Source organism: Heterodontus francisci, chromosome 31 (genome assembly GCF_036365525.1).
Source record: "Heterodontus francisci isolate sHetFra1 chromosome 31, sHetFra1.hap1, whole genome shotgun sequence".
Classification (NCBI taxonomy): domain Eukaryota; kingdom Metazoa; phylum Chordata; class Chondrichthyes; order Heterodontiformes; family Heterodontidae; genus Heterodontus; species Heterodontus francisci.
In genome coordinates, this window is record NC_090401.1 from 55391738 (window position 1) to 55412215 (window position 20478).

General features: G+C 42.6%; 1 protein-coding gene across 9 annotated transcripts in view; it reads right to left on the bottom strand.

Moving 5' to 3' along the window:
- Positions 1–16108: 16108 nt before the first annotated feature.
- Positions 16109–20478, bottom strand: part of LOC137347288 (heterogeneous nuclear ribonucleoprotein R) — a 35341-nt gene continuing 30971 nt past the window's right edge. For 2 of the 9 annotated variants that reach the window (XM_068011671.1, XM_068011663.1), the window contains exons 13-15: positions 18745–20094; positions 18038–18107; positions 16109–16625 (exon numbers count right to left, since the gene is read on the bottom strand). The gene's annotated coding sequence lies outside the window, so the exon portion shown is untranslated. Of the gene's footprint in view, positions 16626–18037; positions 18108–18744; positions 20099–20478 lie in introns of all 9 variants that reach the window. The other 7 variants (XM_068011667.1, XM_068011666.1, XM_068011668.1 and 4 more) reach the window with 7 other exon arrangements.

A 20478-nucleotide genomic window follows, 5' to 3' on the forward strand; every position in this document is an offset into this window, starting at 1 on the left:
TGCGTGGGTTTTCTCCGGGTGCTCCGGTTTTCTCCCACAAGCCAAAAGACTTGCAGGTTGACAGGTAAATTGGCCATTATAAATTGTCACTAGTATAGGTAGGTGGTAGGGAAATATAGGGACAGGTGGGGATGTTTGGTAGGAATATAGGATTAGTATAAATGGGTGGTTGATGTTCGGCACAGACTCGGTGGGCCGAAGGGCCTGTTTCAGTGCTGTATCTCTAATCTAATCTAAAAATCTAATCATTAAACACACCTGACCTGTCTACCTAATCCTATTTACCAGCACTTGGTCCATAGCCTTGAATGTTATGACGTGCCAAGTGCTTATCCAGGTACTTTTTAAAGGATGTGAGGCAACCTGCCTCTACCACCCTCCCAGACAGGGCATTCCAGACCGTCACCACCCTCTGGGTAAAAAAGTTCTTCCTCAAATCCCCCTTCAACCTCCCGCCCCTCACCTTAAACTTGTGACCCCTCATAACTGACCCTTCAACTAAGGGGAACAGCTGCTCCCTATCCACCCTGTCCATGCCCCTCATAATCTTGTACACCTCGATCAGGTCACCCCTCAGTCTTCTCTGCTCCAGCGAAAACAACCCAAGCCTATCCAACCTCTCTTCATAGCTTAAACGTTCTATCCCAGGCAACATCCTGGTGAATCGTCTCTGCACCCCCTCCAATGCAATCACATCCTTCCTATAATATGGTGACCAGAATTGCACACAGTACTCTAGCTGTGGCCTTACCAAAGTTCTATACAACTCCAACATGACCTCCCTGCTTTTGTAATCTATGCCTCGATTGATAAAGGCAAGTGTCCCATATGCCTTTTCACCACCCTATTAACCTGCCCTTTTGCCTTCAGAGATCTATGGACAAACACGCCAAGGTCCCTTTGTTTCCCGCTCACTTCCAAACACCCCTCCCCATAAAGACCAGAAGTGGGCAGGATCATGTCAAGTTTTGGACCCACCAGCATTTTCCAGAATTTAAACCAACCCCGACATTTAATATTATGGCCCATGTATTTAGCTGTGCTAATGTGGGAAAACAATGTGTTCTAGCCCTTGTGGGAGGCAAATAACTGGATCTTGGACATCATGGGAAAAACTCCTTGGAAGGTGGGAATTTCCACAAGTGTGGGGTTGGGTGTTTGCTCCTCTTCTGGGTCATCATCAACGTCTTTGTCACATGGTACTCAGGCAAGTGCAGGAGTCAGTGAAATCTTCCTGGGATTCCTCAATAGGAGTTTCATTGTCAAGAAAACAGCTCCTCTGCTGACATGGGTGTGGGCAGGATGACAGACAACAGCAGGAGGATGAGGGTTGTGGGGTGGCTGCGAACTAACAATCACGTTCTTTGTTGTGATGAGTTCAGATGCTTGCGATAGTGAGTTTTGATGGTCTTGCTTATGCCATGGCCGAGGGTTTCAAGAATGGAAGTGGTGTTGCGTATTGTCACAAAAGGTTTTACTTTTGTACTAAAATCTTGGACTTCCATGTGTTTAAAAAAAAAAGGATTTTGCTCAGTGAAAGACACCTGCAAAAATAATCGGAATTCCTGCAATGTTTTGAAAGGAAGTTCAGAACAAGAGTGAACTTTATGGGTGTTTTGAAAGGAAGTTAAACTTGTAAAAGGACAGGAAGGTCAACAGTTTCAAGGAAATCACAGGGGTTTGACCTTTCTTCAGAGCACCAAGGGGGAGACACTGTGTCTGGACATATGACCATGTTCAGGAAGGATTTTTTTTCCCAACTTGGACCTTTTTTAAAAAAAAAGCTTATGAATTGGACAAACAGCAGGCATCTGAAATCTTTGCTTGACCTGCCTGGAGCCAGAGAGAAAGACCCAGAAAAGTGTTCACTCTCTCTGCATCTCTTGAAAAGGAATCCTGCATTTGAAAGGTGGCAGATTCCTGATGTCTCCAGAATTTCTGTATCCATTGAGATTCCTGCTGCCTCCTGTGTTCTAAGAAATACTGAAATCTGAAGAATTTTTCTACTGCTAGACTGCTGCTTCAAAACCCAAGCAGACCTGTTGCGACACTCCTGTTGGAAGACCTATATGATGCCTGCTGCAGTTAAATTGCTGTGAACCCCGACCCATCACAGACTGTTCATCAACCTCCCCTGGAGAGACTTTGCCTGGCATCTGACTATTCAACTCGGGGACACCTCACCGTACCAAACACATCCTACCAGAACGTGAACCTCAATTATTTTTTATTATTCCTTCTATTCCTAAGAAACAGTTATAATCCAAAAACCCCTTTTGAAACCGGTTAACTGTTACTTTTTGAATGTATGTGTGTGTGCATGAGGGTTAAGGGAATAATGGTTTTTTCATATATATATATATAGATTTATCTCATTAGAAAAGAAATAATCGGTCTTAACTACTAATAATGAATTAATGTTGTTGTTTAAAGAACCCTGGTTTGGTGTGCTTTATTTTGGGGGAAAATACAGTGTTTAATTTGGCTAGTCTTCGGTAGGTGGGAAACTTTGTTTGATATGCTATGACCTGTGGAGTAGTGGGACTGAATTAACAGTGCATTACTCCCACCTTGGTCGTAACAGTGTGCAGAACACTTTTTGACATTGGAAAAATGATGAGCAGTGTGAGAGGGGCATTGTCCACAAACAGAATGACTATGCGTTTTTTTTTTGGTGGGGCATTGACTGTTGAAGTCCTTAGCCTAGAAAGTGAAGATCACCCTGGCTATCCAGCCTTTCTTGTGCTCCTGTGCTTAGTAGCACAGCTGATGGCAAGATCCTTGGTGAACTCCCAACAACATTGCAACAGGTGGCAAGGACTTTTTCTCATCTTTTGACTGCTTACCCAGCTGCATTGGTACCAGAAATAAAAATAGAAAGTGCTGGAAATACTCAGCAGATCTGACAGCATCTGTGGAGACAGAAACAGAGATAATGTTTCAGGTCGATGACCTTTCATCAGAACTGGCAAAGGTTAGAAATGTAATAGGCTTTGAGCAAGTAAAAGCGGGGAGAGGGGGGAGAAGAACAAAAGGGAAGGTCTGTAATAGGGTAGAGGGCTGGAGAGATTAAATGACAAAGATGTCATGGAACAAAAGGCAAAGAGAGTGGTAATAGTTGTAGTAAAAGACAAAGCATTTGTCCAGACAGAGTGTTAATGATGAACAGCTCTGTTGAAAGCAAAAACATGAAAAACAGGTTTAAGACTAGGTCATGGTCTGAAATTGTTGAACTCAATGCTGAGTTCAGAAGGCTGTAGAGTGCCTAATTGAAAGATGAGGTGTTGTTCCTCGAGCTTGCATTGAGCTTCACTGGAACATTGTAGCAGGCCGAGGACAGAAATGTGGGCGTGAGAACAAGATGTTGAATTAAAATGGTAAGCAACCGGAAGCTCGGAGTCAGCTTGCGGGCTGAGCGGAGACGTTGCGCAAAGCGGTCACCCAACCTGCGTTTGGTCTTCCCGAAGTAGAGGAGACTACATTGCTTGACCTGAAAGGAGTGTTTGGGGCCTTGGATGGAGAGGAGAGAGGAGGTAAAAAGGCAGGTATTATACCTCCTGCGATTGCATGGGAAGGGGACAAGGTGTCTTGATGATGGAAATGTGGGCCAGGGTCATAAAGTCATATCTGGCACAGAAGGAGGCCATTCAGCCCATCGAGTCCATGCAAGCCCTTCTCAGAGCTATGCTGTCAGTCCTACTCCCTGGTTCAATCTCCATATCCCTGCAAGTCTATTTCTCTCAGGTGGCAATGCACTTTCCTCTTGAAGTCATTGATCATCTCCACTTCCACCACTCTTGTGGGCAGCAAGCTCCAGGTCATTACCACCCACTGCATAAAAAAGGTTCTTCCTCATATTTCCCCCTGCATCTTTTGCCCAAAACTTGCAATTTATGTCCCTTAGTCCTTGTACCATTTGTTAATGGGAACAATTTTTCCTTGTCTAACTACTCTAGGCCTGTGATAATCATGTGTGCTTCTATTAAATCTCCCCTCAATTTCTTTTGTTCAAAGGAGAACAAACCCAGCTTTTCCAACCTATCCTTGTAACTAAAATTCTCCATCCCTGGAATCATTGTGGTAAATTAACATTCACGCCACACAAGTGCCAGGCAATGACCATCTCCAACAAGAGAGAATCTAACCATCTCCCCTTGACATTCAATGGCATTACCATCGCTGAATCCCCCACTATCAACATCCTAGGGGCTACCATTGATCAGAAACTGAACTGGAGTAGTCATATAAATACATGGCTACAAGAGCAGGTCAGAGGCTAGGAATCCTAGGCGAGGCGAGTAACTCACCTCCTGACTCCCCAAAGCCTATCCACCATCTACAAGGCACACGTCAGGAGTGTAATAGAATATTCTACACTTGCCTGGATGGGTGCAGCTCCAACAACACTCAAGAAGCCCGACACCATCCAGGACAAAGCAGCATGCTTGATTGGCACCCCATCTACAAACATTCACTTCCTCCACCATTGACGCACAGTGGCAGCAGTGTGTACCATCTACAAGATGCACTGCAGCAACGCACCAAGGCTCCTTAGACAGCACCTTCCAAATCCATGACCTCTACCAACTAGAAGGACAAGGGCAGCAAATGCATGGGAACACCACCACCTGCAAGTTCCCCTCCAAGTCACACATCATCCTGACTTGGAACTATATCGCCGTTCCTTCACTGTCGCTGGGTCAAAATCCTGGAACTCCCTTCCTAACAGCACTGTGGGTGTACCTACCCCACATGGACTGCAGCGGTTCAAGAAGGCAGCTCACCACCACCTTCTCAAGGGCAATTAGGGATGGGCAATAAATGCTGGCCTGGCCAGCGACGCCCACATCCCATGAATGAATTTTTAAAAAATCTCCTCTGCACCTTCTCAATGATCCTCACATCCATCCTGAAATGTGGTGACCAGAACTGCACACAATACTCCAGTTGGGGCCTAACCAGAGCTTTATAAAGGTTCAGCATAACGTCCCTGCTTTTGTACGCAATGCCTATATTTATGAAGCCTAAGATCCCATAAAGTTTACTAACCACTCTCTCAATATGTCCTGCCACCTTCAAAGATCTATGCAGATGCATCCCCAGGTCCCTCTGTTCCTGCACACTATTTGGAACTGTGCCATTAAGTATATATTTCCTCTCCCTATTCCTTCTGCCAAAATGCATCACCTCACACTTGTCAGTATTAAATTCCATTTTCCACCTACCTGCCCATTCTGCTAGCCTATCTATGTCCTGTTCCAGGTGGTTCATATCCTCACTCTTTGCCAAACCTCTAGGTTTGGTGTCGTCAGCAAATTTTGAAATTCTACTCTGTATTCCAAGATCAAAGCCATTTATATATAATAAAAAAGCAGTGGTCCCAGCATTGACCCATGGGGAACACCACTGTCTACCATCCTCCAGTCTGAAAAGCAACCATTTACTACGACTCGCTGTTTTCTGTCATTAAGCCAATTTTTTAATCCAATTGGACACTGACCCTCCTATTCCACGAGCCTCAATTTTGTTAACCCGCCTTTTATGTGGTACCTTATCAAATGCTTTTTAAAATCCATGTAAACAACATCCACCGCATTCCCTTTATCAACCTTCTCTGTTACTTCATCAAAAAATTCAATTAGATTAGTCAGACATGATCTGCCTGTTACAAATCCATGCTGGCTATCCTTATTAAACCTCACTAAATGTCTGTTGATATTTTCCCTGATTATTGTTTCTAAGGCCTTACCCATCACTGATGTTAAACTAACTGGCCTGTAGTTGCTAGGACTGTCCTTACACCCTTTCTTGAATAATGATGTCACATTTGCCAGTCTCCATCCTCTGGGAACCCCCCCCCCCCCCATCCCCCCAACCCCCCATATCCAGGGAAGATTATGACAAGCCCTTCCGCTATCTCCATCCCCACTTCCTTTAGCAACCTGGGATGCAAGCCATCTGGACCAGGTGACTTATCTAGCCTAAGCATAGCCAGCCTTTTTAGTACCTTCCCCCCTCAATTTTTATCTGATCCATTGCCTCTACTCTCTCTGCTTCTACTGATATTTTGTCAGCCTCCATTATCTTAATGAGTACTTTGTATCAGTGTTCACTAAGTATATTCGCCTTCCCCTGCACCTCTAAGCATCTATTACCCTCTTTGATCCTTATAGGCCCCACTCCACCTCTTACTACCCGCTTACTATTTACATGCCGGTGGAAGATTTTTGGGTTCCCTTTTATGTTAACTGCCATTCCATTTTCATATTCTCTCTTTGTCAGTCTTATTTTCCTCTTCATCTCCCCTCTCAAATTATTGTACAGGGCCTGGTTCTCACCTGACATGCATCATACACCCTCTTTTTTTGTTTCATCATAATCTCTATCTCCCTCATCCAAGGAGCCCTGTTTTTGGTTCCCTTAACTTTCACCCTTGTTGGTAAGTTCTTAGCCTGTACCTGAAGCATCTCTTCCTTAAAGATAACCCATTGTTCTAATACAGCTCTTCCTGCCAGTCTTTGGTTCTATTCTCCTTTGCTCCATGACCTTCTGTTCAGTTATTCTCTGTGACCCTGTCCTATCAACACCTTCCCTTTTGTTATCTTTTGCCCCACCCCCATTTTATTTGCTTAAAACCTATTACATTTCTAACCTTTTCCAGTTCTGATGAAAGGTCACTGACCTGAAACATTAACTCTGCTTCTCTCTCCACACCTGCTGAGCATTTGTCTTTATTTCAGATTTCCAGCAACTGCAGTATTTTGCTTTTATTTGGTTCCATTCTATCCTGGCTAGATTCCTTCTCATCGCATTGAAATTAGCCCTCTTCCAATCTAGACATTCTACCTTATTTTGTTCGTTACTTTTCTGCATTATTAGTCTAAACCTTATGATACGATGATCACTCTTACCCACTTGCTCTCCTACAGACACCTGGTCCACTTGGCCCACCTCATTTCCCAGCACCAGATCCAGCAATGCCTCTTTTTGAATACAAAAGCAGGGAGGTTATGCTTCAGCTGTACAGGGCATTGGGGAGACCACATCTGGAGTACTGTGTACAGTACAGTTCCTTATTTAAGGAAGGATGTAAATCTGTTGGAGGCAGTACAGTTTACTAGACTAATACCTGAAATGGGCCGGTTGTTTTACGAGGAAGGATTGGACAGGCTAGGCTTGTATCCACTGGAATTTAGAAGAGTAAGGGGTGACTTGATTGAAACATACAAGATCCTGAGGGGTCTTGACAGGGTGGATGTGGAAAGGATATTTCCCTTCGTGGGAGAATCTAGAACTAGGGGTCACTGTTTAAAAATAAGGGGTCATTTATTTAAGACAGAGATGAGGAGAATTTTTTTTTTCTGAGGGTCGTGAGTCTTTGGAACTCTCTTCCTCAAAAAGCAGTGGAAGCAGAGTCTTTGAATATTTTTAAGGCAGAGGTAGATAGATTCTTGATAAACAAGGGGATGGAAGGTTATCGGGGGTAGGTGGAAATGTGGAGTAATCAGTTCAGCCATGAACTTATTGAATGGCAGAGCAGGCTCGAAGGGCCGGGTGACCTACTCCTGCTCCTAATTCGTATGTTCTTTTCTAGTTGGGCTGAGAACATACTGATCATGGAAATTCTCCTGAACATATATTAGAAATTCCTCCCCCTCCTTACCCTTTACTCTAAAATTATCCTAATCGATATTTGGGTAATTAAAGTCTGCCAAAATTGCTACTCGATACTTTTTACATATCTCTGCGATTTCCCTGCAGATGTGCTCCTACATCTCACTATTTGGAGGCCTATAGAATATCCCTAATAGGGTGATCAGACCCTTTTTCCTTCTCAACTCTAACCAAATGGATTCTGTCCTTACCCCTTCAAGGACATTCTCCCTTTCCAGCACTCCAATGCCTTCCTTAATCAGGACTGCCACCCCATCTCTTTTTTTTTCTCTATCATTTATGAACACTTTATATCCTTATATATTAAGCGCCCAGTCCTTGCCATTTAAAAGCCATGTTTCTGTTATTGCCACTATATCATATTCCTGGAGGGAACCATCCCTTCAGAATGCTGACAGGGGAGGGGAGGGGAAGAGGTGTTTGGTGGTGGCATCACGCTGGAGGTGGCTGAATTGGTGGAGGATGATCCTTTGGGATGTGAAGGTTGGTGGGGTGGAAAATGAGGACAAAGGGAACCCTATTGCGGTACTGGGAGGGAGGGGAAGGGGTGAGGGCAGATGTGCAGCAAATGGGTTAGAAACAGTTGAGGCCCTGTCAGGCCGTAGTGGGGAGTTGGGTTGGGGGGTGGGATTCTTCGGTTGAGGAAAAAGGCAGATATATCACAAGTGCTGTTGTTGGTACCAGATACTGTCAGCCTTTTGTTACTCAGCCCTGTGCTCTTCTCCAGTGTCTCTTGCTTTTGCCACCCTCCTTGGGATGGTTCTTGCAATCTCCATCTGGTTCTCATGTCCAGCTCCAATCTCCTGCTCTTTGTTTTTCCACCATTACTCCAGCTGCTCCGCTCCTCTGGCTGCACCACTCAGTCTTCCTGCTCCTTTTCCTGAATCCTCAACCCTCCAGGAGTTTCTCTCTTCAATACACATAGTGGGCTGTGCTTCTCCTGGACCCACATTGGCTCTCTGCCCTGCAACATTATCTGATCTGTTCAGACTCTGCAGTTAAAACAGTGCAGGTCGGGAAAGCTTTACTTTAAAAAGTGGATCACGTCCAAGACAATAGTAGCAGCCCTTAACCTACTTATGGTGCAATATCCAGAAATATTGAACTGCTTCATTGTCTCAAACTTCAAACTGCAAGGCAGCAACCGCCACCACCCTCCCCAATCTGGAAACAACACCTTCACATAACAGGTTCCATCTGCTACTTTGCATTCCTGGGTGTATTCTCCTCCTTATTGCTGAACAGATTTGAAGGACCCACACCTCCAGTTTTTTTTTAATGTGTGCTTTATCCTCAATTATAAACCAGTAGGCTTAAAAATTACATCGGCATCTCCTTGGGATGCAGCAGCAACACCTCCAGAATCTGATCTTGAACTTTTAAACCCAATGGCAATCATTCCACCTCCTCTCGGCCACTGACCGTCACCTCAAACCTGATGATCAACTTCAGAAAGCCGGCAAAGCAGTTTCCTTTCCCGCAGTCTGACAGAGCCTGGGTTATATACCAGGCTTTTACATCCCTATCAGCACAGCATAATACCAGTGTCCCTCTGCTCAGGATCAGCTAAAATGCTGAGATGATGGAACTGTAACTATATCAACAACTGATCTGTGATTAATTATATTGACAATGAATGACCAAAACTAATATTGGGAGGATCCATATATGGCAAGATACACATCAACCTACTGGAGAGTATAAGAGGAAACTGCAAGAAGAGAAGGAAAGGGCATTGCAGTGCAGTAGCTGAACAGCCAGTGCTGAGAACTACTGACTGACAATACAATAGGCATAGATGCAAAATGGTCACTCTGGTCCTTTCAGATTGGTTTGATCACCCTGCATTCTGGACTGCACTCTGCTGTTGTAAACATCACTTTTAACTGTTTTAATTATCAAATGACTGTCAATAAACTGGCTTAATTAATATGTGTTTAATTGCCATCAGCCTCTTATTGTCTCATCCCCAGTGTTCAACATTACCTTAGGGGTCGCCCATTTAAGACGGAGATGAGGAGAAATTTTATCGCTGAGGGTCATGAGTCTTTGGCACGTGCTTCCCCAGAGCGGTGGAGGCAGGGCTATTGAATATTTTTAAGGCAAATTCTTGACTAACAAGAGAGTCACAGGGTATCTAGGGTAGGCACGAAAGTAGAGTTGAGGCCACAATCAGATCATCCATGATCTTATTAAATGGTAGAGCAGGCTTGAAGGGGCCGAATGGCCTACTCCTGCTCTTAATAGGTATGTTTGTACATGGAGAGCAGCCTTTTCTCCTCTCCTGCGCCCTGCTGCTTATTTAAAAACTCAATACCACTCCCGCATTCAAATCACAATGTCTGCCTTTCCGCACATCTATAAAAGCAGACCACAGCCACGATTTGACCAGCAGGACAGCCCTGCCTGGCAGGAGAATATTCTACAAGGAAATGAGCTGAGGAAAGCCGGCCAGCCAGCAGGCGAGACAGAGTATGTGAATGCAGGAACAAGCAGCAAAAAGGCTGTTGGTTGATTGGCAGTGTGAATGCACGGACCCAAGAGCAGCCTCTGCTGGCAAAAAAATTTGACTACACCTGCTATTCTCAGGTGGTCTTCCATCCATGTACTAACCAGGCCCGTCTCTGCTTAGTTTCCAAGATCAGACGAGAACAGGCACGCTTTTTTAAAATTGTATTTATTCAACATTAGCCAGTTATAACATTATGATCATTCCTTTGCACCATACAATCATTCTTTTACCAGTTTTTAGCTTTAGGAATTAAAGTTGATATTAAAAAACATTATTGTTATGCTGTAGTCTGTGTAGCACCTGTGGAAGAGCCTGTTACTCCAGAATTGGCCTTTATAGCCACTCCAGGCGCTGCTTCACAAACCACTGACCACCTCCAGGCGCGTATCCATTGTCTCTCGAGATAAGGAGGCCCAAAAGAAAGTCTTTCATTTGCCATTTATTAGTTTTGTTACCCATAACATTAATCTATTGAACTTCAAAAATTGGTCAATAATACCATCCCCATTCTCGGGTGCTCAGAATACTGCGGCCTTGGGCATCAGTTGACTCTCTTTCCATTTTACTTAAAGGCTTACAGTTCTATCGTGTTTCCTCGACTGCTTTGCATTTCTTTTCTGCCATCTTGCCCACACTCACTTCCTCTCCCAAGTGCTCAACCTCCCACACTCAAACTACAAGCTCTGCTCTTCATTACCTCCCCCTTGCCTCAACCTTCAAGACTTCATTAGTTTCACCCTTCCTAATCTCACTCACACACTGCTCCACAAACCATGTTCCCTCATATCTCAAAAATAGTCACCAAACAGCATTCTCTCCTCTTGCACTGCTAATTCTGTTACACTGTTACGAAGTTAATAAATGGCAAAGTTCAATTTGTCACCCATGATGTATCAATCTATTCAACTTCAAAAACTGGTCAGAAAATGCCATTTAATAACCCAGCTGCTTATTACAAGCTCTAGCCCACATCCTAATTCAAGCTCCCTTTGCCCAATTCATAGCACAAGATGTTAGCCTTCCCACGCATAAAAGCCAAGAGTTGGCTGACAGGCTAGCCCTAACTGGCAAGAGAACGTGCTGCAAGGAATTGAGTGAGTGAGCAGCACGAGACGGGGAGCGCGCACAGGAGCAAGCAGCAAAAAGGTAGTTTTGTTAGCTGATCAATGGTAGTATGACAGAGCTGAGAGCAGCCTCTGCTGGCAAGAAAAACCTAGAGCACCAGGCATTCTCACATCCACGTACTAGTCCTCTTCACCAACCAGCCAGCAAGGAAGAAAGCAAGTAATGACTGGTGTCACTACTCCCAAAAGCTAGCTGGTGTAAAAGGTAGAAACTGTCAGCAATCTTAATTTCTCTCACACACACACAGGTTGCCCCGCACAGCACCACCCCCCACCCCCCTCAACCTTTCTTCAGGAGTAGAGTTGTGCACAGTGCAATTAAATGTACACCTCGCAACCCAACAACCAGTTTCAGTCTGCTCCAATATACCTCTTTTGAACAACCAATCAAAATAAAGGGGACTAGATAACCCTAATGAAGGGGCACTAGTAGTATACAGTAACAAAAAACGTACTATAATGGAAACTTAACTAAATCGAACTAAAATATAACTCCCAATGGCGATGATGCACTCCAGTCCCTCTGGTGCCCACCGGTCGCAGAAGGTCTCAAACGTACCAGTGAACACCGTGTGCTCCCTCTCCAGGGACATCCAGGTGCGGATGTAGCTGCGGAAGAGGCAGACAATCAGGTTAGACGACCCCCTCGGCTGCCCACTTGCCTAGGTTTCCAATTGGTTGTGTGGCAGAGTGAGTGTGAAGAGCTGGAATGTGAGCAGCCTCTGCTGGCAGCACCTGGTATTCCCAGGCATTTTCACATCCAAGTACTGAGCAGATGAGATCGGGTGCAATTTAATTGGATTTATTCAATGTTCAACACAGTTACAAATATCATGATTATTCATTTGTACCATACAATCACTCCTTTACCAGTTTTTAGCTGCAGTTATGAAAATCATTAAAGGACATTACTGTTATATGGTGGGGTCCTTTCTTTACCATTAGCTTCAGAAATTAAGACCAAGTGTGCTCAGAGTAAATGGATTCTGATGAAAGGTCAGACCTGAAACATTAACTCTAATTCTCTCTCTACAGATGCTGCCAGACCTGATTATTTCCAGCACTTTTTGTTTTTATTTGCTCAGAGTGATGTGGCCATAGGCAATGGTCAACTGGCTTTCACTTCACTTGAAGGCGTACAGTGCTACCATGTACATTCTCCCTCACTCTCTTTCATTTCTTCCCTTTTCCCACCACACACACACACTCTCTCTCCATGTGCTCAACCTCCCATACACACGAACTACAAGCCCTCCCCTTCACAGTCTTCTATTTGACTGAACCTTCAAAACCCCATTAGCTTTACCCTTCATAAACCTACTGCTACAAAATGCCTCAAAATAGTCATCCAGCAGTCTTCTCTACTCTCCCACATCCAGCTGCTTATTAAAAGCTCAAGCCCACACTCCAATGCAAGCCCCCTTTGCCCAAATCTGCCTTTCCGCAATACCCGTTAAAGCAGACGAGTCTTGCCTGGGAAGATAAAGTGATACAAGGAAATGAGCCTGGGATAGGAATGAGAGGGAGTATGTCAGTGCAGAAATGATCAAAAAGGTTGTTAGTTAACAGCAGTGGACATGTAGAGCTAACAGCAGCATCTCCTAGCAAACTAAGCCTATTACACCTGGTATTCCAGCTCCTATTTCACTGCTTAGCTTCTGAGATCAGGCACATTGAGTCATTTGACCACAGGCATCAGCCAACTTACTTTCCCTTCACTTTAAAGGCTTACAGTTCTATCCTTACTCGCTGCTCATATTTAAAAAGGATTTAAGACTCCAGAGAAACTGATTACAAAATTGGAAGTTGATAAGGTGGTGAAATAGGAAAAACTTAGGAGGCTGCAAGGGATTATCAGGACTTATTTAAAGACTTTAAGTTCAGTAATGGAGGTGGTGTGTTGTATTTGGGAGGGATTAAGCCAGGAAGACAAATATTTTGAGAATGTAGAAGAGCATGAAACAACGGCAATAAGAATGATTGTTTCCTTGAAAATACTCTTGCTATGCTATCCTTATTAGATCCTCACCTCCCACCTCTTACTTCAGCGAAACCTATACACACTGACACCCCCAAAAAACAGACACTTGATAGTACCAAATAACTTGTATTGTAGCATGTATAGCTTCACCTTGAAACCAGACTCGCAAATTACAAACAACCGACACACTGGAGAGAAATGGGTAATAGGGGCTCATGATTAAGTGTCATGTGGTTAGACCATCATGTGATCAAACTTCCAGGAAAGCCTCCAGCCAGAATTGACAACACCAGCCATCTCAATACAGCAGTACATTAGGTACTCAAGAGCTGCAAACAGCCTTCTACCAACCCGCAGCACAAACATTAGCAGCTGCAGCACATGAACAGAGGGAGTCCGGGACATTAATTCCACCTCCCCCTAATTTGGTTGGGATCTTCCACGCACTCCAGCCCAGTGCATGCTGGCAGTGTAACAGAACCCAAAATCAGGACCTCCCTCCATCAATGAAGGACTCTAGGATAGCTATGAACTGGGAAATACTGGCAGGGCTCCAGAATTGGGCATGATCCCAGATGAGGGCAAGAGAAAGAAAAACACTACACATGATGCAGCCAATCCCAGGATATTTGGCTCATTCGGTTTACTGTACAGGCAATGATCATTTAGAAAAATAAGGACACATCCAAATAAAGGACACTATGCAAATCCCTAACTTTCAGGTTTCATTGTGCTACAACCAGCAGGCAGGCCACTTTTTTTTTAAGCTAGTCTTCTTCCACTCGCGGTCCTCACTGCCTCAATACTTCTCTCCACTCCACCAATGTTGCTAAATTATCAGACCGATTATCTGACATCCAGTACTGGATGAGCAGAAATTTCCTCTAATTAAATGCATCCATTATTTTCGATCCCCCCCTCCGAACTCCATTCCCTAGCTACCAACTCCATCCCACTCCCTGACAACAGCCTGAGATTGTCAGTCTGTTTGCAACCTTGGTGTCACATTTGACCCCAAGAGGAGCTTCTGACCTCTTACTGGGGCAATTACTAAGACCGCCTATTTCCACCTCCGTAACATCGTCCAACTGTTCCTCTCAGATCATGTATTCCTTACCTCTAAACTTGATTATTCCAATGCACTTTTAGCTGGTCTCCCACATTCTACTGTAGACTTGAGGTCAATCAAAACTCTGCTGCCCATATACTTGTGTGCTTGCTAACCTACAATGGCTTGAGTTACACATCTTTAAAATTCTCAGTTTTCAAATCCCTCCATGGCCTCGCTGTAATCTCCTCCAGCCCAACCCTCCAAGGTTTCTGCACTCTAATTCTGGCCTTTTAATTATCTCCAATTTTAATTGCTCCACCATTGGTGGCACTGCCTTCAACTGCCACACCCTAAATTCAACCCCCCCCCCCCCCTTTTAAAACTCCTTAAAACCAACCTACCTCTCTAACCAAGCTTTTGGTCATCTGACCCAAGATGTTCTCTTTCGGCTGTCATACTTTGTTTTATAATGCGCCTGTGAAGCATCTTGGGACATTTTATGTTAATGACACTATATAAATGTTGTGTATTGTCCTTTGCCACCACATTAAAACTTCCTCAGAATGGCATTCCCCAACCTTCTGCACATCATCCAGACCCCCTTCCCCCTCTTTATATGGTGCTAAGTGCACCATCCTCCACCGCAATCTTGATCCGAGGCTCCATCTGCTGCTGGAACTTGGCACCAGTTCCACTCTTTGGGGTGTCCCAAGCCTCCTCTTCAACCCCAAGCTCCATGGGCTTGACTGCATTCTCTGCCACCTTCCCCCTTGCTCCTGAATCCTAACTCCCAGTTCCCACTACCCTTACGCTCACTAAACTGCAAGGGTGCCTGGGAATACCAGGTGCAATAAGCATTTTTCTGCTACCTTTGAGCACAAATCTATGGTATAAATTGGTGTGGGGGAGGGTGAAGTTTTCCATATGGTTACACACCAAACAGCTCATGTAACATACTGTTGAAATGGTTTTAAGTCTGGTTTTGATAAAGGAACTAGTTTGGTGCTTAACAGCATCTTTTCAGTTGGGCAGTTGCCAATTAACATGATTCCTTTTTTATTAAAAAGTGCAATATTTCAATTTTCTGTTCTGTTCTGCTTGCAGCAAATCTACAACCTTTCAGGAAACATTCTCACTGATGGGAAAATTAAATGTGTTGCTGCAATGATTATGGTCATTTGCCATCAGCAGAGAAAACATTGCCAATTATGAGATGCAAAAAATAGTGCAAATCTGAAAAAAGACAGGTGAATGTTAACGTCTTTTGAGATGCTGGCAATCTACTGTTATTCCTTTATTTCTTCAATAGTAATTCAACCTGTTTTCCCCTCCATCTTTATAAAGTTGCCTTTGAGTGTAACTTGAAGATCAAGTTCTCCTTGGCTTCCTTCACTTCGAATAACCCCATCACATGGAAACAAGCTGCTACTACCATCAAGATTTCTCATTTCCCCAGCCAGTAATAATCTTGAGTATTAATGCCAGAAGGAGAAAAATCACTGGCACAAAGATCCAAAAATTGCAGTGGTACAGGAAAAGCAAGGACAGACTAAATCGTTCTTGCAGAGTACCAGCATGAACTTAATGGGCCAAATGGCCTCCTTCTGTGTTGTAACCTATGATTCTATGATCCACTGCTCCTGTCTAGGTGTCACAGAAATATATAACCAATAGCAGAACTCAAAGCCAGAGCCAACAGAAAAAAAAACACTCACCCATAATGTTACTGATCACATTGTACAAAATGAAACACAGTAAAACTGTAGCAGCATATTAAAATTTTATTGAGAACAGTACAAAGAGTAAGTGCTTAAAGGCACTGGCACTAAACATTAGGCACTGGCAAATATTCTGATTCATTCTCACACATATGCTGTGAATTTTCTACAAGTAATTTTCTGTATCCAGCAAGACTGATCTCAGCTGTCTAACCCTGAAAATGAGTATGCTCTTTTGCCTACACCAAGACAAAAAAGGAGAAATTCTTCAATTAATCAGATGATTGTCAACTTGGATTGTAGTAAACATCTCAACAATAAAGTATACCTAACATATATAAAAGGGAACTTCTGTTGGAATGAGATTGCATCTTCAGAGCTACCCACCAAGCTCTTAAATTTTAAAAGCCACTCACATAAACCCCTATCTAAACAGAACATTTATAATGGTCCACTTCTTTTAAGACGACAGAGCTGATGAATGCAGACTGCCATCCTGTGGTGAAAATGGTTTACTTCTTGGGTCAGATTTCCACTCAGCAAGATGGGAGCAGTACAGCAGAGCCTAGTTTAGATGCAACAGATCAGGCATGAGAATAATTTTATATATAACTTTCCAGTGCTGCAAAAACAACAGGATATGGGAAATACTTGCATTAAAGTTGGTTGTACATATGATAGATCAGCAAAATTCATCAAGTCCTCAAGAAAAACATTGAAACTTTTTAAATGAAGGGTCACTGGCAGTCGATCTTCATTCCTCGACTTAACAGCATATCTGTCCACCATCCTTGGCCTTTTCCAACTATGTGGAACTCTATTCTTTGCTTGGATCTCATCTTTCTCACAGAAAAGGCTGCCGCATAATTCCAGTCATTTGACACCACTGACCTCTGGGACTACAGCTAAGTAATGCTGAATTTAAGTTTTCAATCAGAAAATATGCTGCTCAACACATTAGAAATAACTGAACGGAATCATGAGCTGCAAACCATTCATTATTATGGGTCAGTTGATGTGAAAGCCACTCAAACCCTACAGTGATAATTTAAGAAGTTAATCACCTTCATTGTGTTACAGCTCTGCAACAGTCCAAGCCAGCTATTTTTCATTAGAAAATGGTATTTGAGAATCATAACCAAGGGGATTGACATTGGATTATTCAGATATATCAATATGGTATAAGGAGCCATATGGCTGTCAAATAAGGCTATCCTATTGGACTATCAAATCATGTTGTACAAGCCTAGAGGCTAAAAAAAGGAGAAATATTTTTATGCAGAAAATTATGATGATCTGGAATGCAGAGTTTGAAAAGACTGTGGAAGCAGATTCAATGGTAACTTTCAAAAAGGAACTGGATATATACTTGAAAAGGGCTTTGAAGAAACAAGCGAGTAGGACTAACTGAATAGCTCAATGGGCCAAATGATCACCTTCTGTGCTATAAGATTCTATAATTCTAGTGGGTACAGCACTATACACTGTAAGCCAAAACAGTTCCATGTTCAATTCCTAGTTTATAGCCGATCTCAACCGAGGAAGCAGCTGGGTGACAGAAACTGGTGTCAACATCCTTGGGGTAGGCTGTGCTGCCAGTTTCAGGATTACGGACATTCGTTTAGAAAAGGTAGGATAGGATGGTGCAAACAGATTCAATAGTAGCCTTCAAAAGGGAACTGGATAAATAGTTGAAGGAGAAAAAAAATTGCAGGGATACAGGGAGGGAAAGAGCAGGACAATGTTAATTGGATTGCTCTTCGAAAGACTTGATGAGCTGAGTGGTCTCCTTCTGTGATATACTGTTCTATGATTCCACCTGACTTTTCAAGCCCAGTGACTGCAATCTTAAGCTGAGCATACCAAATCTAACCAGAAACAGGAGGAAAGAAAATGACTTTTAGAAATCTACAGCTAAAAGTACCATCAAGGTGGATGAGAATTTCCAGCCAAACAACAAGTACACTATGTACTTACACAGGTATCTACTGCAGTGGTAAACAATGCTCATGTATGTATCTAGTCACCTTGTTCACACTGTTTGGTGCTGTGAGAGAGAAACAGTACATTTTTGTCAATATAAACGCACACAATCCAGTTCATCTGCAATGCAAACGACCAACCATTTAAACTTAATTTCAAATGAGTACAATTATCAAAAAGTGACCTGTAGGTTCCCTGATGTAGGTAAATGTAGTGCATAGTGCATGCAGAAAGGTAATTCACAGGTCTGAATGCCAATCGGTGCAGAGTTTGCTGATGTTAGTCAGAGTAATGATGGGAATGCCATCACTGACTTCAGCATTTTCAGCTACTAGAGAAAGAAAATAAATTGACTGGATAACTATCTGGAAACCTTTGTTGGATACCACAGGAGAGAGAAGAACAAACTTGGCCTGGATATCCTGCCTCAATCCTGCAGCCTGCCAATATTGTCTACGCTCACATATTAAGAATGATCACGTAGATGAGGTAGCAACAGGGGTGCCAGCAATTTTCCCCAAAATAAATCACCATCTTTAGCAGAGTGAACAAATACGGAATTAAAATTTGTCAGGGGGAGGAAAATTAAATTTGTTTATTGGTCCCAACAGCAACATGTCCTCGAAGAGTCCATAATTTATGTAATTAATTACCAGTGACCAATACATTCACAAAAGGTAACCAGAGGGTGTAAAACTTACCCATTAAGCTCCAAAGAACTGCATCCACTCTATGGCAACAGGAGGCAATGCAGAATCTGCTTAAACATGCCAGATATAACCAGTTTATTGAAACAAAATCTGATCAATTGCTACAGTAATAGAGCTTTATAAGCATAGTAGAGCATGGTTTTATGTATGCAATTACAACACTGGCTGGGAAGTTTTGCTACAAATAAAGCAGCTAGCTCTGTGGATTTCACACATTTTTCAGAGTAGCACAAAAAATGGAACACAAAGATCCCTCAGATTTTCAGTTTTTACTCTAAACCCTAATTAGAAAAGGAAAAGTTTATTTTTAAAACCAAGGATTCAACATTATGTTTTTTTGAACGTGAGCATTTTGAGCCAGCCACGAGATGAATGATTTTTCGTATGGAGGAGAGGTATTCTTCAGTAAGTGATTCTAGACAGAGAATTCAACTACTTGACTGATTTTTAACATTAAAATTTTAAGTAGAGTATTTGGAGAAAATGTTTTGATCACAAGGCATTTTCATGAACACTGCGTCTATTACGATCAAAACAAATACACCTGAATAGTAAAAAAAAATCAATGTCAAAGTATAGCTGGTCAATGACTGATTTCATCCATTTCATTCCACTTTTAGCAATATTTTGTTTCTTAGAAGTCTTTCCACTGAACTTTACAAAACTGCACAAAATATATATCCCCAACTCAAAAAACAATGTTCTGTTGAAGCTTCTTTGTTCCATATAAACTCCAAATTAATATTTGTTCCACAATTAAGTTTTCACTTTTGTCTTCCTTCAATTTCAGGAGATTATTCTGCAATGAACAGAACTAATTCATTTGTTAATCTTGGCCATAATGCCTAACATAATGACACCAAAACAGCGAGGCTCCAAAGTATGGCCTGATCTTACTCGTAATGCAGATTGAGAAAGAAAATGAAAATTTGACTCGGCATGCTGTTAATTCTCTCTGGTCCTTGACCAAAAAAAATTGAACTGTTAGAAGCACTTGCGGGCACACACCACTTTTCATTTCGAATCAATGCTATTATCATTTGATGATCCCCTCATGAAGTTACAGGAACTGAATGTGTCATATGGTAGGAAGTAGAAAAAATTGAATTTCTTTACTTTAGCAGATACGTAGCTCCACAGCTTTACAAAAAAATGTCAGCAAAATATACAGACCAACTCTGTATATGACATGCATAGTCTGCTGTGTATCTTGTCATGTAATTGTTTGCTTGTGAACTGCAAATGGTAAAAACAAAGGGGCATTCATTGCAGCCTGACTGTAGCTTCCAAGTGCAGCAATTACCTTAATATTACACAAATAATCCTCACCTGAGTGGCCTTCTATCTTCCACATTTGTGCATGTTAAACAAAACAAAAATATTAATTATAATCCACAAATATACCCCCTGCAGTCACTGCCATTTACCCAGAAACACCACAGCCACTATTTACAACCAATTGTTCATCTTTGTTTTTGGCAAACCAGGAAATTCAGTTCAGAAGGACTTTCACCTTCATTGTATTACTGCTGTGGTTACATTTTGAATCAAATGCAATTTATCTCTGGAGGATTGGCTGTCAGGGATGCAGAATACATATAATTTCACAAGTCAAATGTAGGCAGATCATTTGTCACTTGGTCTATGACCTCCATAAAACTGTTTAATGGAAGGTTTGTGATTCTTACACTTCTCATTTTCAACACAATCATGAAATTGTAAAAC